The sequence below is a fragment of the Parus major genome, chromosome 14 (assembly GCF_001522545.3).
Source record: "Parus major isolate Abel chromosome 14, Parus_major1.1, whole genome shotgun sequence".
Lineage (NCBI taxonomy): Eukaryota > Metazoa > Chordata > Aves > Passeriformes > Paridae > Parus > Parus major.
The window spans coordinates 12300571-12318589 of record NC_031783.1 but is presented as its reverse complement, the minus strand read 5'-3'; the positions used below and the strand labels follow the sequence as shown (position 1 = coordinate 12318589).

Below are 18019 nucleotides of genomic sequence, written 5' to 3'. Positions count from 1 at the left end.
CAAAAACCAGAAAGATAAAAGAAAATGTAAAGTTCCAGGGAAAGCCTGTGGAGCAAAGAGCTCATCTACTGCAGCCTGGGACAGGCCCAGACTTGGAAATCAGTGTAAGGCTGGGAGGAAAAAACTCCCTTCGCTTCTAACACTTGATGAGAAGCCACACTGAGTTCAGCTGTGCTATTAGATATATCGCTGAGCATGAGGGTGAAACAACTTATAAAATTATTATACTGGAAGAAACAAGTTCACACATCAATAGGCTCGAAAAGAATCAGCACTGAGTCAAAGCATTTGTGCACTAATCAGTCAATAATAAACACCCCTGCATTCCATCCTCCTGTTTTGTCATGGGGTGGTTACCCTTAGTAATAAACAGCTATTTTGCTCTGAAAAAACATTTAAAGGAACAATGGAAATCACACATTCCTAGTGCAGCAAACTGGTTTTTATATATAGGGAGGACATAAGAAATTACAGTGAGAACATGGCTGTGTTCAAAGCCAGGCATTTCATTCATAACACTTCAATTTCCTGATGTGGATACAAAGAAACCTGAACTTCTGTAAGGCTATCATGGAATAAGAGAACCATTTAGGCTGGAAAAGATCTTTAAGATCACAGAGTCCAGCCCTGGCAGGGCCTCCACTGAACCACATCCTTACAGCTTTTAAATCCCTCCAGGGATGGGGACTCCACCACTGCCCTGGGCAGCTGTGCCTGTGCTTGAGAACCCTTTTGGTGAAGAAGTTCTCTTATTTCCAACTTAAAACTTCCCTGGTGCAACTTTAGGCCATTTCTTCTTGTCTTGTTTGGGAGTTGCAGAGCAAGAAGGTCCCCCCTGAGCCTCTTTTTCTCCAGGCTGAGCCCTCCCAGCTCCCTCAGCTGCTGCTCAGACTTCTGCTCCAGACAATTTAAAAAAAACTGCTGAAAAACAAAGCTAAACCTTCAGCTCTGAAATCAGCTGTCACACATCACCTAAAGACCCTGTTTACAAGATCTTCCTTGGTAATTTTTATTGTAAAAACTAGTAAAAAAAACCAATTTTTTTTTTATTTTATTCAATAAGACTGCACTAGTTTAATTGATTTAGAAAATTAATCAAAGGAACTGTGATAGATTTACAGAGTGGGGATATAAAATGCAATTAATAAGACATTTGATAGAGCAAATAAAGATAAAACTCCAGTGCAGTGCTAATAATTGAATATTACAAGACAATTACATTCACACTCATTTTTACTTTAATTCTGAAGAAAGCAGCATTAGAAAGATTCTTTGGAAATACTGAAATATATTTCAGGCTGCTTTGATTCCAGGTAAAAGTGCACCAAAACTTTTAAAGGTGATCCTTGAATACTGCCGAGATGGACACAGTAACTATCTGCATTAAATTGAGCATAATGGTTTAAGTGTCAAAATTTTCAGCCATTACATAATAATAAAGAGCAAAGGAAATGAAAACGAATTTATGAAGGAAATTGCTTAAAATTAAGTAGGGCTTTTTCATTTTGATATAAAAATTTTTACTGGACTGTGAGCAAAATGTTACATTTGTGAGTGAAAAGTAAATTTTAGAAAATAATCTACATAAGCATAAAAGTTTTGATATGAATTTTTACAGAAAAAAAAAAAAAGAGTTAGAAGATAATGCAACTCCTGAAGCAGCTCTTAGGGGTCATCAATTACACGGTCAAAGTTAAATTAAAACTCCCCAAATGAGTTATTGATATCTTAATAGTTCTGTGAAAAATGGAACATCCTGAGTTCATTAAGTGAGGCAGGTACAGAGCCAGCCAGGAGCCCTCCCAGGCTGCCCAGTCCAGGAGTTTTATTTAGATCACGCACGAGCCCCACGCGTCAGGAAAATCAATTAGTCACATTTTAAGGACTCATTAATTCCAATGTTTCTAAATCATCAGAAGCTCCAGCCCCCCCAGCCCCTATCAGGGCTGCAGCCACTTTCTGCACAACAGCTGCACTGAGCACCTAAAAATTGGCTTAATGTGTTTTCTTGGGCTTATTGTTTGTTTTCATTGTCTGATATAACTTTTAAATTTTGACAGCACCGCTCTGATGTTCCCAGGAAAATTTGATTCCTGGGTGCTCAGTTTAGCAGCACATTTGATGAAGATGACTGCAGCAGATGGAGTGGACCTGTCAGTAATTCATACCCAGCGTGCAATTCATAAAAAAATATAAATATTGCTTTTTTAAAGCAGTATCGAACTTAACTCAATCTAACATTCTCGAGACAGAAGCAACCAGCAAGCAAACTAAGCAGACTGATCCTCTGGGATTCCTTAAGCATAGGAAAGGAGCATTTTAAAGCACAGTTTTTAACAGCAGAACTTTTAGGATGTCTCTGGAGCCCAGCAGAAGGCTGTTGGGAACACAACAGTGGTAACGGTGGATCCAAGGATCTCATGTCCAAAAACACCTCAGTGGCACCTTCACCACAAAAAGAGCTGCAAACTGAACAAGACTGATCTCAAAGCAAAGGCAAGGGAGGCCTTTGAGATGACAAATTGTGTTTAGGGGATGCTGTTTAATCAAAAGTTATGGGCTGAGAGGGATGGGAAAAGGCAGCAGTGATGGACACAAATCATTATCCAGCCCATTATTCTAAACACCAGAACACAGAACAGCACCTCCTGAGGTTTCCTCACTCTCTGCAGTCAGAATTGAGCACTTGGAAAGCTGGTCTAAGTAAAGCATCCCTGCCCATGGCACAGGGAATAGATCATTTTTATGGTCCCTTCCAACCCAAACCATTCTATGACTCTGTGCACTTTGGGATTTTTAATTGCACCTTTTCAAGTTGTCCAAATACTATAAACTCTGCTGCAAATAATCTCTAAGCTTGATCTAAAGCTTATGGGAATTCTTTTGGTAAAATCAATGGGACATGAAGCAGACTTTTACAAGATAATTTTTCAAAGGGGATGCCATTCTTATGGCCTTTAAGAGAAAGGTTTTGAAGTTAATGCTGCAAATGAACCCTTCAGTACCTCAAACAGGTGGATTTAGATTAATAATGTTTTTGTGTGAATATACCAAAATCTACTCTACAAGTGGATAATTCCCCAAAGTTAGATATTTGTTATGTTATTAGTCTACCAGATTACACAAAAAGTAGATAACATTGGGTTATAAAAACATAAAATGAAAATCAGAGTAACCTGATTAGGCTCTATCTCAGAAGACACCATCTGCTCCTGAGCCAGCATGCAATATTTTAGTACAAAGGCCTTCATAAAGCCTCTTTTCCAATATTACCTCCAGCTAACATGATTATCAATCCCTCTATACCAGATAATTTTTACTGGAGAGCCTCTGTTCCTCTTTCAAAAACTTTTGTCCACACTACACAGCAAGGCCCAATCTCCCATGCCCCAGACACCACAAAATAAGAGTGATGCTGGCAGAAAAGGGAGAGATTATGGAGTAATAACAAAATAATTACTGCAAGACTTCCCCCGTGGGTTTCCCCTCCTGGAAAAGGAGGGATTCCTGCAGTTGCACACACAGATGTTCCAGGGGATCCCTGTGCATGCACGGCTTAACCCAGCCAGCACTTCACCACCCTCCTGGCTCCAGGTGCTGAGGGGGGAATTATTAAACAAAATTATTTAAATACATGTCTCTCACAAACAGCTTGTGCTTCTCAGGACTCAATCACAGGGAAAAATATTTGTGTTTGTGCTGCAGAGCAGCATCTCCACAGGGACAGAGCACCAAGAGCTGTGACTGGATGGCAGTTTCATGGGATATTATTCAGGTTCCAGGTACATTGTTACTGCAAATCAACAATCTATTAATAAAAATTTTATACTTACACATGCACTGAATATTAAATAAAACTACACTGAATTTAGGATCAGGGCAGTTCATATATTGCTTCTCTAGCTATGTCAGGGCACAACACGTGTTTCTGGGAAGTGACTGGGATTTCTAGTCATGGAAACATCCCAAGGTTACACAACAATAAACAAGCCAGTCCTAATGGCCAGGCAGAGCACAAACACTACCATCAAATGAAGAACAACCAGCTATTAAAGAATTTAGCAAACATATTTCCAGAAGGAATTCAGATAAACAGCAGGATTTCCACATTTTATAATTGGCTTCCCTGTTCTCTGGTTTTGGGGCTTGCAGGGTTTAACAAGGCTGTAGACACTGCTCCCTGTGCTTCATCATGAACACATTACACTAAACCTGCTCTGTGAGAAGCAAGGGCAAGGCTGGAAAGGAAGTGGACGGAAAACTGCACTTGACAAATCATCAGTGTTCCACGACCTGACTGGAAAGTGAGAGCAGGTACAAACCCACAGGGTCTGTCTTTGGCCTGGCTTAATATTTTCATTGGTGTTTGTTGACTGAATATAGATTTCACTTACTACATCTGCTGATAAAGTCCCAGAGACTCTGAAAGACAGAATCAGAATTACAAATGCAGGAGATCTGCTCAAGCCTCTCCACTGACTGAGAGGTTTGCAGTTCAGTGAACAAGCTCAAAACCTTGTATTTGAGAAAAAATGTGACTGAGCAACAGGCAAACCTCACGAGGGGGTGTGCAAACAGCAGTATCACTGGGAAATCGAAGAAATAGCCCTGTTTCTCACCCAGCACGGCCTCCACTCAGCCCTGGCTATTAGATAGAAATTGTGGGTAAGTCTAGAAGAATTCAAACAGCACCAAAACAGTATCACAACCATCCACTCCCCTCCTCTCCCACCCATCTGATCCAAAGAATCATCCAGAGAATGTGACGTGCAAAAGAACGCTCAAAACAAACAAAAAAACCCCTCCTTGACTCATCACAAGCATCTTCATATATGTACAGGACTGTTACAAAAAGTATCTCAGATTTAAACAGAATCACCAAATATTGAGTCTTGCTATAAAAATCTTAGCAGCTCGCCCTCAGAAAGCTTATTTTTGGTCTTTGGAGATAGAAGCTCCCAGAAAAGATGCTCAGATGAATTATCCCAAATGTATATTTTTAAATCATGCCTATATATATATATAGAATTACTTGTCTAGAGATTAAAAACCCCACAAAACAAAACCCAAGATAATCACTATATAATTGATCATGAGAGAGATGTTTATGGGGAGAGACAATGCTGCCAATCCAGAGACAAGGAATTACAGCAACAAATTAATGAATAACTCTTAAGTGCACTATTGATGTTAAAACAGGTTTTTCTGGGTTTTTTTTCCTCCACAGGTTTTCAGTAGCTTCAATTCTTACCTGGTATAGCTTAATTATTATCACACAACTTTGCTCTTTGGGTTTTTTTAATGATTATTACATTTTAAGCAGCAAGTGTTAGTGCAGCTGATATAAGAACTTGAATGTATTTAAATCCCAGCTCCTGGGATAATTTTGTTGAACCACACCAAGGTGTGACTGGATGTGCTACACCAGCAACAGCACTTCTCAGGCTAATAGAAAAAAACCAGACTTTCAAGACAAAATACACATCTTAGTCAATAACAAAGCAAAGACTCAGAATAAAATAAGTCAATTTTCTCCAGTCTCGTCTTCTTGTAAAACTCTTACAGCATTCAAGATATTTGTAAGCAGGGTGTCTATTTTTCTTCCCTCTCCAGTTTATGGTATAATCAACACTTTGGACTCCACTTGTGCCATCACCAGCTGTTGCCATGGACATTGCTGGCAACCATGGGCAGGAAGAATAATAGAAATTTTTTTAAAAAAATACAATCTAAACAAAGCATTGCAGTTAAAAGTACCATAGGTTGTTGATTTACACAGCTGGCTGACTTCACTGACAGCAAGCACAAAGACTATTTGTAATCATTTGGGATTTTATAGTTCAATTTTCAGAGATAGACATGAATATTGCTTCACTTTATGGTAGTTCTCCTGAATTGATTATTTAAGGTGCTGTGGTTTTTTTTTAAACACTGATTTGTTCCTCTTTCCTTCACTGTGGAAAGAAAACTTGTGTTATTAAATTATATCTTCATTTCTGATAAAACATGTCAGCATAATGGTATGGGCTCTAGTGCTTTGTGGTGAAGAATAGAAGGGTTTCCTGTTGAATATTGTATATTCATACCATTACTTCACTGAGACACATTTGTTTTTATTCTGAGTACATAAGCCATGGCTGTGAACTGCACTAACTATAAAACAAATTAGCAGCAGCATGGCCCTGTCACAGGGCGATGCCCTGAAGGGATAATTGATCATGCAACAACGACAAAGGAAACTTCAACCTCTTAACAGTGTATTTAACACATATATTTAGATGTGCCACAACTATGCCTACATAAATGCTCCCAACTTTCCGTTATTAATGTTCCTGAATCTGCCCCAGCATTATCTCTGCTTTTTTAATTCCTGATTTCACACAGATGTCTTTCAGAACCATTTCCATTTTCACATAGGTGTAGCTGAGAATAAGATTTGGCACAGCTAGGTTTGAGAATACCTAGTGTTGAGGACTCAAATCTGTATCACAGCAACTGAAATAGCCACACCATTTGGAGATAAAATATCAGCTCTTGGGCTGGTTAATGTGTTTTCTCAGATGAAAAACTTCTTCAGCAGCAAAATGCATGCACATGAGTATATTTAAAACTAATTTCCAGAGTACACAAAGCAGGGACAGAAATCCTGTCTGCAATCAGCAAACCTCATGGCTGATTTTCATCAATGAAGATGAAATCCACAGGTTAAAGACTCAAGAGGCCAGTACCTGCAGTGGCTACTTATTGTGTGAACCAAAGGCTTTGGTTTCCTTTTAGTACCAGAAAAATACATCTGCAGCTTAAACCCAGCAAAATAAATACCCAGGTGCACCACACTTGCTCTACAAGCAAGAGGAACAGCACCAACCTGGCCACTCAGCTCCTTCAGGTGATAATAAACACTCCAAGGAATAGGAAAAACTTTACAAGACATAGCTTGTAGGAGGGAAACTTGTAGCTCAGGACTAACAGTCTGCAAGCCCCTTAGTTTTTTTAGATCTATTACCCTTCCTTTTAATGGCACCAAATCTTTAAACAAAGAGGAAGGATATGGTAAAAAGTGGCCACTGACCCAAGCATCAACCTCTGCTGCTGCCAGAGAGCAGCAGCACTACAGCAATTTATTTATACAAGTTTTACTATGAAAGATAATTAAAGATTTAGAGGCATGGATCGATACAACAGCAAACACTATCTGTGTACAGCACTGCAGTTTGCCAAGACCAGCATTTGTGTTACTGCTGCAGATCCATCATACAGGGCTATTACAGTGTCTCAGGTTTGCTGTCTACATCAAAATAGGGATTTTGTGGGGTCATTTCTACTCACACACCATTAGGACACAGACTACTGCTGTGCAGCAGAAATTGAGCACAGGCCCTGGAGCCAGGTAAATCTAGGCTGGGTTATGAAGCCTTGGGTGAGTTATTCAGCCTTTCAGTCTCTGTGTTTTGCCAGGAGAGTAAAAGGATAGCACATGTATATGTTTCTTTTTAGGCAGAAAAAGAATTTATGCAGAGGCTTAAATAGTTAATACCTGTGGCACTCAAAAGATGTAGATTATGCAAGTGCTAAATCTTGATACTCTTCACTTTCCCTGGCATTTCAGTTTGACTGTCAGGCATTGGATTACAACTTCAGGCAAAGCACTGATGTTCAACTCCTTTACCATCTCCTGTGCTCTACACACTAGGCAGGGGAGCACTGCTTTCCAAACACCAGAATTCCATGGAATTGCACAATTTCCTTCAGCAGAATCCCCTTGTACTGGGTACAGATGCACTCAGTAACAGACACACAGACTCCACAAAATCCTGGTTATTACTGACAGTGATTCAGCAGTAGAAACTGCAAGCCAGTCAAGCACTAATTTACTTTTTTTAATGTCCATACTGCAAACACTTCCAAGCACTTCAATTTAGCAACAATAAAACATGAAAATCACTGGTTAAAGAGAAGAAATAAGCAGAAATTTAAAAAGAAGCAGCAAGTCCTTATTTCTATCACAAATAGGTCATGCAGTGACACAAAGTCAAAGCCAGGATGGATTCATTCAACCAAATGTTGAACAAACAGATGGGGCCAAACACTGGAAACTATGGAATGAAAAGAAAACTGAGTAACATCAGAACAGCACTTTCTGTTGTGGTTTCTGCCAAAACATGATTTACTGTCAATAGTGTGTGAAACAGCACAGTAAACTACTGGAAAACATTGTTCTATCAATAACACTTTATCTTTTAAGGTAGAGGTACATTACCAGTCTAAAAATAAAAATGGATAATTTTTCAGAAATAAAAGGAGGAATACTTCTTTCCAATTAATGAGCCAAACATACACAAAGCTGTTATGTAGCAAAGCTACAGAATTCTAAAAGGTGGAAGGCAAATTTATGAGGTTCATGTAAGAAACTAAGATAAAAAGAATTCTACCTGCACCTAAGCATTTGATGATCCCAGTCCCAAGCAATGTAGCACTACCTAGAGTAAGATCTGTGAAACCTCAGTGTAAACATCAGAATCTATTTTAAAATAAAGTGTCCCAGAATAGAGGCTTTATTAGACATTCCAAAGCTCTTTTTTGGGATCCATTTGTATGTCCTGCTTGACACCCTGTTGCAGCCCTTGTTTCCAATTCATCAAGAACACTTCAGTGGCCAACTCAAGTGTAAATGCCACACAATTAAAGGACCATACAGATTTTTATGCCTTCAATTTGGTGGTGTTGCCAAATCTGGGCACACAGATTTTTAAATCCACAGATTTTTAAATTACTTGGAATCAAGACACAGGTGGTTTTGTATGACTTACTGCATATTTGACTTCTGAGTCTAATGACACACATTTCCCTGCCCTAGAGCGATGAAATACATTCAGGACTTCTGGCTGTAAAGCTTAAGGAAGTCAGGAGGCCAAAGCTCCTGCAGTAAATCTGGCCACTCCTCCGGTGGAATGACAGCAACTTCTACCTTAGAAATAGTCCCAGAGGTAAAATAAAAAGTGAAGAACTTCAACTCCCTCCCAATAGTGAAGCTTTAAGCACCACACTTTCCCTGAGTGAAGGGCAAGCCTGCCTTGTTTGCATCTGCTGCGTGACCCATAAACACTGTGCCCATCGAGCAGGCCAAGGAAACCCTCAAGTGCCAGGAGACACAGCATGGTTACTCTGATTTTATGGCTTTGCAGAGCATTTTTATTCTCAGTGCTGAAGAAACACTCGGCTGAGCTCCGTGGCAGAGCAGCTCACAAATCCTGGGGAAGAGGCACGCGTGATGCCAGCCCAGCTCGGATTCCAGGGCTGGGAACAGAGCGCTCCACACCCTGCCGCTCAAATAATTCCACATAAGAGCTGGACCAGAACAGAAAACCTCTGATGGCCCCAAAGCCTCCACTGCAATCTGTCTCCATGTATTTATCTCCATACTTGCAGACATTCCTGCTGCAGAGGTTTTAGGGATTTGCTCCTGCAACGCAGCAAAATGCTGCTCCCTGCGATTCCCCTCATCTGGAGGAGAGCTTCTATTACCCAGTTAATGGCCAGTAGACACAACAGTTCCATCACCTTCAGTTACTGACTCTTTTTATCCACTTTGCCCTGTAATGAGGATCTCTGCTTGCTCACATTTACGCAGCAGCAGCATCAGCTCTCCCCTAATCCTGCCACACATAAAAATGGAAAGATAGATGCAGGAAAACATTAAAATGCCCTTATCACTTGGCTGCAGGGGTATAAACTTAAAATAGGAGATTGTTTTTCTGTTGGAAACAAACAAATAAATACATTTACTTAATTTTCTTCTTAAATAATCCTTATGAGCATTGGAAGGAGCCTTTGATTATTACTGTAAAGATAAACACTGGAACATTCCAGTCTATCTTACCCAGGTTAGATAGAAACAAATCCAATTCCTTCCTGTACATGTTTTTCCCAGGTGCATTAACACGCTCTTTACATTCAAGAACCAACTTTTATTACAAGCTGAGTGTGTAGGGAACAGGGAGATAGGGAAAGAAAACAGAATGAACAGAATGCTAATGAGAAAGAAAAATACAGCCCCAACAGCCAATTCCTTTAATTAGACAGACATCTACGTTTTCAACTTCCAAGTTTTTAATCCTGTTGTTACTGAACTTGAAAAATGGAAAATAGAAACAATGCTCAAATAAACCCTGCAGGCTACCTTGCTAAAGGAAATGGGAAAATTAACCTCTTATCTCCTAAGATGAAAATATGGTAGAAAAAAGGGAAAAATTAGTATTTTCTGAGAGGCCAATAATAACAATATTGTTATTATTGTTATTATACAGGAGATAAGGAACCAGTCATGTAGGATGGACAGATAAGTGTCATGTTTTCTCTCTATATTCTTCACCCAGTAATTAAGAGATAAAATACGTATTTGGTTATACTGCAGCCCTTAATCATGCAAAACAATCAGAAAAATAACCATATGTAACAAGTCCTGCTAAATTAATAATAATAAAGAAACTGAAAGGCAGCCTTTTGCAGGTTTGAAGTACTAAAGTCTCATTTCATGATAAGGATCTTCTTGCAATGGGCACAAACAAGTTCACAGTTTCCTTCTATTAAGGCAGTAAAAGCACATTGTTCAAGAGGTTAATATTAACCCAGAAAAGAACTCCAACAGGTGCCCAGGGATTGTAACTTCAAGCTAAAATTCAGAATTACATTCCACAGACATGCAGGCTCACAGTTGCTCAAACCATACAAGTCTAGACTTCAGCTCCACACGCTCTGCAAAGTCAGAGAGACTGCAGGGAAAAGGGAGCCATGGCACAGCTCGTGTCTAATTGAGTGCTTGCGTATGAGGATGAGCAGGAGAGAGGGCACACATCCCACAAAAACACACAGACACATCCCAGGAGAGGTGTCAGAGCTGCCTCTTGATTGATCCCTCTGTCAACTCAAGCACTGACGTTCCTCCTTCTCAGCTCATTCAACAGCCCAGGTTTTTGATGTAGATACTTTAAATTCTGTTCCCTGGTGCCACAGATGAGGCAGTAGTGCCTACACGAGGGTAGGGTTTGTTATCATGCCAGACTGGAGCTTTAAGACCTAACAATATTGCTCTACAGATAATTCCAGCCCGCTCAGTTTAGCTGACTTCATCCAAAAGGTCACGAATGGAACGTGTTCTTTTTCCTCCCTCTTTCTTTACTCTTCAATGCAGAGTGGCAGCTGAAAAGGAATATTTTAGAAGAGAACACGAGTCACCTCTCAAGAGCAGAGGCAGCACCAACACCACTGCACTGTTTTTCCTCCTAAGGCAGCAGAGGGACTGTCTCATTTGAAAGCATCTCCTCACTCCAACAGCACCAAAGACAAAGGAAAAAATTCTTCACCAAAAATCCAGCACTTTCATGAGGAAATTTTTTCCCTACATTCCTATTGTCACTCAGAAGCTGCATGTCTGATGCCTCAAGGATTTATCAAAATGCTATTTGTTGGTAATCTCTATAGCAAGAACAACATTAATATAAAGCATTTTCCTAGAAAACACAATTCTCTTTCTACAGAAAGCAGCTGGAGGTTTATTAGAGTTACTGAGCCCCCTGAAATGCTCTTGTTCCACCCATCAGCCTTTCCTGCTGTGCACACTTCCAGCCTGGGACACAGCAGTGACTCTGTTCCACATCCCAGCCCTGGGACAAACTGCCAGTGCAGTGGAAGCCAACACTGGAATGTAAAGGATGATGTTAAGATGACCTGTGATGAAGGATGAGGAACCCCAAAAATTCTGTATTTCCATGTTGTATTGCCTTAAACCATATTTCATCCACTTAATCTAGATTTCAAACAGGTCCTTGGGATTTCTTTCAACCAGAAGCTTATTTTAAAAAAGGAAGGTCAATAAAAGTTCGCTGGAACACAACACATTCTTCATATAATTCCACAGTCTCATTATTTTCTGCAACCATTTAACTTCGTACCAACAAATACAAAACTAGGCTTGCTTCTTCTTCATCTGGAATTACCTGTCAGGGGAAACTGGTACAGTTTAAAAACCATCAGCTGCTCCACTGCCCTGGGCTGCACCACACAACCACAGCCAGGCAGCACCTGACCTTCAGGAGACAAACCTTGAATAGCAGAATTAATGACCTTTCTCTCACAAGTTGCATGTCATGCCCTTAAATCTTCACCCTATCACCAAAATAAAATAAAATCAAGCAGGACTTCTACCTTTAAGACTAACCTCACAGCCACACTTCTCTTATTTGATGCCTTCAGCCACAAAATGTCCTAAAAAGCCAACAACACTGGCTTCAATGCTGGCTCCAGCAGCCACCCCAAACCTTTTGAGCCTGAGGTTCCTGACCTCCCCTGGCTGAGCAAGTGGCAGCACCTGCAGCTACATATTTACCTATAAATATGATGATAGATGATTATGGATCATTTAGAGATAACAGCAATTAATGGACTCAGCTGAGCCCCTTCCCACAGGGTGGGACCTCCCTGGGGCTTCCTCTAACCCAGCATCTGCTTCCCACAAAGATTTTGGGAACTTCTACAGGTGCCCTTTGCTCAATGGGGATAATTTTCTCCCACAGATTCTGAAACTTTTTTCAGGAAGAAACCAGAAGCAGATGTGGGCAAACTGAACAATGGATACCACACAAGCTCCAGGTGTTTCAGGAGGAACCTTTGTTAAGACCCCAATCATTCCTCTGTTTCTGTAATGAGTCCTGCAGATAATTATATTTTCATCACAAATTCCAGTGCTCCCAACACCTCAGAGCAGAAAGATCCAGAACCAAAATCCACATTTACATGACTTTTTAGTGCCTGGCTACAGGTTCAAACTTCTGATTCCAGGGTATAAATTCTGTATACGTATATTTAATATACTTCTATATATTCTACATCAATAGAAGTGATATACAGAAGTATAGAGAAAGATTGTAATATACTACAGATTATATTTATAGAATATATCTACAGATACTCTATATTCTACAGGAATATCTATAGATATTCTATCTATAATAGGATGTTTGTAACATAGTCTCTATCTAGAGGCAAGTTTTGCTGGAAGGACAGTGCTGCAGAGTCTAAGCCATTGTTAATTAAAAAAGACACCACTCAAATTGCATTTTACTCTAGTCCTTCATTTGTGTCTTCACACTGCCTGCATTTCATTCTTCAGTCAGTTGCTTCAAGAACTCCAGGGAGAAGAAGTAATGTGTTGCTGTGAGGATACGCCTCTTCTCCTATTTAAGTTTTAAAGTTGGCTTCCAACAGTCAAATAAATAGCAGGAAAGTGGAAGGTTAAAAACTTTGCTTTTCATCTCTGCCAAAACAGTAAAAGAAAAATGAGATTGCTGAATAGCTGACTGACTGCAGAATCAACACAGCAGTGATCTGCCTATAAGCTGCAAAGGGCAAACCCAAGGCATCTGCTTAAAAGCTTATGCCAACTGTGGGATAAAAAGTAAGGAAGCCACAATAAAACATAATTATTACAGGAGCTATAATTATGGCATTATTCTTTGGTGTATTCAATGTTGTGCACATTAAACCTTGTACACTGTGAATATTTAATGATTATATGCTTACTCAGAGTCCTTTCATGTCTTTAAAATACAGGTATTTTTCATGTATTAAGAAAAAATTACACATAATTTTTTTCCTAAGGGTCTGCTGTTGAAAGAGATGGACAACATTCTGTGAGTCTTCTGCAAATTTAAATCTCAAAGCTTTGAAACCTGTGTGTTTACAGCTGCTGCATGCCAATTTTCAGTAGTTTTTGGAACAATGCTCCACCGTCTTGACCTCAAGAAGACAAAATGTAACCTGTGAGTGGTCAACTGCAGCTGCTCTGTCTTGTCATCTGTAAGAACTTCCCATCAAAAGTAGCAGCAGGTCTCTAAGGAGTCTGAAAAACTTTGGATACATGCAAACATTCCTCATAGTAACAAGCCAAAGATGTATTTCTGCACTCAGGAGCAGCAGGAAGGAAGATTCACCAAGGGCCAACAGAGCAGAAAACACAAGAGTTTCTACTAAACTGCCTCTCTATAAACCATGCACCCAGAAACCATGAAAAGAATTCAGGTTTTAGGATGTAATGCAGTATAACAAGGACAGACATACAGTTTTCATTATTTTATAAGGATGTAAGTGGAAAATTACCCAATTTTTCTGGCATGCTTTGAGGCTTTAGTACAGTAAATATGGGCAATGGATTTATGGTGTTTTGCATGTTCCACCTTTACCTGAATGGAGAGTACAACTTGATGTGTGTGGGTTTTTATATTGGAAAATACTGACTTTTAAAACAGCTGATTGATTTCTTTGGGGTGTCAGCATTCTGGGCTGTTGTAAGATTGCCAATGGCTTTGCTCAAAATTTGACTTTTTCCAGAGATCTACCTTTTAATCACTGCAAATGAAAGCAGAAGAAACAGCTTCCAGAAGTGCTGGATGGCTCATTCTATCAGGATGGGAATCTTGCAAATCCCCCAGCACTGAACTGCTGCTGCTAACTCCACTCAAAATACAATTTCCCCATTTTCCATCTCTTTGCTGGTAACTTCTGGCAGACCAGACCTTCTTACAACTCATAATGCAGTATCAAAAGCCCTGCTGAAATGAAGATGTGTGACATCTGCTGCTCCACTCGTATCTACCAACCACAGGGGGGTCCAGCACAACCCATTTCTGACACATATAAATATATATTTGTTGTCAAATGACCTTTATTTCTTTTTTCCTTTTTTTTTTTTTTTTTTTTTAGGAGATTACAATTAGTTCTTTTGGTTGCTTATAACAGCATTTTTCCAGGAATGAGAGGTGAGCTGACTGACATTTAATTTCCATATTTCTTTTTTTCCCTTTCCTAAAAACAGACATGACATTTCTTGGTGTTTTGCATCCCAAGCTCACATCCTGCATTCATTTCCCAGGAAAACTGCCAACCATTCCAAAATCATTCCATGGGTTCTCCAGGTAACCTAGATAAAGATCACCTGTCCAATTGATTAAGAAATATTTAAGCTATGACATCAAGTACGAGGGATGGTTATATATGTAATAAAGATGAAATATTGCTTGTTTTGAAAAGCACCGTGATGTTCTCATGTTTTTTATTATTACTTATTTCCAATTTATTACCTCAGCAACACTGCCTGCTCTATCATTCCAGCTAGCCAGGGAGCACTTCTGATCCTCAGGATATGGTTTGTGGCCTTGAAAGGATATTGAGTTAAAAAGAAAATTAATGTGAACTAAATTAAGCCCCTCAATGCATGCCTCACTTTTTAAAACTGAAGCTAAATCACAGAACCACAGGCTCCCAGGCTGGAAGGGGACCTCAAGGGCGATGATGTTTGATAATTCTTCCCAAGCCTCCATGGCAATCCAGCCCTGAGCATTTGCTGCTTGTTCTGTGCTGCAGCTGCTCCCAGATCTCCATCTGGAGGACTCCAGCCATCCAACACAAGTCCCAAGGTAAATCTCAGACTCTGAGGAAGGCATTTAGATGCTTTGTAGAACAGCTGATAAAAATATGAGATTTCCTCATCCCATGCATCTTAACACTCGGGATCAGGACAAGGGGAATGGAGGAGAACCAGGGAGAGGTTTCTGCATGTCCTGGAGGACCCAGCAGGTCAGAACACACCAAGGCCTGTGTCTGGAAGCCAGACTTCATCTTTCCCTGCTCCACAAAATGAGGAATGGAGAGACCAGAGGTGAAGGCACTGAGAAATGAAGAGAACTTTTGCTCGTTTTCAGTGGTTATGGTACAACACAACAGGATCAATGTAGGACTGTGCTCCTTAGCATTGCCTGGAGTCTCTTGACCATCAATTCCTTGTTCTCAAACTACAAAAACCCAGCTGATGTTCTCCTTTGGAGTCATGTAAACCATTAAAACATTGACAAATGTAGTTCTGGGCAGAAAAGAACAGCAGCAGAGAAGCAACACAGCCCCCCCAGAACACCTGGGTATGTCACACACTGAATATTGATGCAAATTCTACTCAGGTCATCCTTCAGTAGACTTAACTACTTTAAGTAACTAAATATATATAAATAGGCCATTTACACAAGCCTAGTTGTTTGTAGTATTTCTTCAAGCAAGTTCCAAATGCTCTGGGGCCAGGAATGGGAATACTTTTGTGTTAAGAAAAGGATGTTGAACACAATCTTATTTGCAAAGTCTCTCAATTTCTCAGTCAGCTCTGGTGTCTGGGGGTCACAGAAGTGGCATTTTTTGTTTTGTTTTTGCAAAGCAATGAATGTTTTAACATTTTCCACCAGTAGTATTTGTAGTATCCAAGGTTGGCCTGTTCCATGGCCTTCTACCACTTGATATTTAAAGGCTTGTAGATAATTGTGGAATATTTTGCATATTACTTGGTGCTGTATGCACTGTTCATAAATATGTATTACCTGGCACAGTGTGTGTACCAGTCATAAAAGTTTAATGGATTTAAGAATTACCTTAAGAAGAACAAAAATTGTACTGGATATTTGTGCATTTATGAGCACATACACCCTACCCTTGTAAGTACGCTTGCAAATGAAAAAGGAAATAGAATGGAAAAGGGATTTTTCTAATCCCACCTTTGACAAAATAATGGCATCATTATCTTTCCTGCATTAGGTAACTGTAGAATATTTCACTTTCAATGATTTATTTTCACTGTTTGTTTCTGTAAAATCTTTCTCATACCTGAGCAAATTGCAAAATGTAATTTCAGAACTCTAAAAAATCTGCTAATTCAAGAAGGTAGTGCTCTAAAAATATCTCTGTTATCAGGGGTTTCCAGGAAGTAGATGTAAAAAGGGAGAACTAATTCTTAGATTATGCAGTGTACCGATACGAAATCCATTTGATTTAAAATACAGAAAAACTATATTTTTTTCAACCAAGCCATAAATTTGATTTGTCTCCTTTCCTCTCAATTTTTAAACTAACAGCTCCAACTTGTTGCTTCATCCCAGGTGCTTTTATGCCTCCAAGTCTAATGGAAAAGATCCGTAGTCACCTCAAATATCCCATTTGTCACTCCGCAGCACCAGCTCCACTCAGAACTTCAAAGCATCAGGACAGACCAAATTGGGATCCTTGTTTTTCAAAAGCACTGGCTCCATGAGATAAGAAAACCTTCATTAGCTGCTCTCTTTATGGTGATGATGAATCAATTAAGGAATTCTGACTCCACACAGAGGGGCTGGAATGTGAATGTACACCAAGAGAACTCGGTTCCAAACCTGTCAAACTTCTGATCCTGCTGATATTGGAGCTGGGACAGCTCTGGGTTTCCTGCTCTCGTGGCGGTTTGGTTTTACTGAACAGCTCTGGGGCATAGCCATAACAGAGGCTGCTCACTTTGTCCTTCTGGAACTTCCAAAATGAAGGATTTGCTCGAGTATCGTTTGGGTTTTTTTAAATTTCAATGAAATAGTTTACAGGAAAATTCAAATGATGGATGTTAAACATTGCATTCCACAAAAAGCATCTTGTGTGATAAGACCATCCTTAGTTTTCATACATGGAAGGAATCCAATTCCCTTTCTGGTGCTTGCAGTTGAGCTGCTGAGAAGATACTGCTCAAAGATCCTTACAGTGGGAAATAAATTTGAATAGTTCATTTTCTGGAAGGCCTTGAATAAGTTGCTTTCTTATGCATTCATTCTTTAAAATTACTCAAGTTTAATACAGTCAGTGCCACTGTTTTATTGTTCCCCTTTTAAATTTATTTTTAGCACCAACATCCATACAAAGCACTATGACTATAAACCCCCATGGGCTGGTTTGACTTGGAATTTAAAAAATGCAGCGTTAGCAGGGGCAAATGGGAAGATATTTTTAAGTCACACACATAAATTAAGCAGAGGGAAAACAGGTTGCATTAGATAAGTTTAAATTTAGATCTGGCACTGCAGTTCTCAGTAGCGTTTTGCAGTACAGCCTAGCCTGAATAAATACAACAGTAGGGGGGAGTTATTAGAAATCTCCAGGTAAATTAGCAGCTCCATCCACAGCTGAT

At 39.7% G+C, this 18019-nt stretch overlaps 1 protein-coding gene across 2 annotated transcripts in view; it reads right to left on the bottom strand.

Annotated features, from left to right (window-relative positions):
* Positions 1-18019, bottom strand: part of SDK1 (sidekick cell adhesion molecule 1) — a 380447-nt gene that overhangs the window by 203766 nt on the left and 158662 nt on the right. The gene's annotated exons all lie outside the window — the stretch shown is intronic.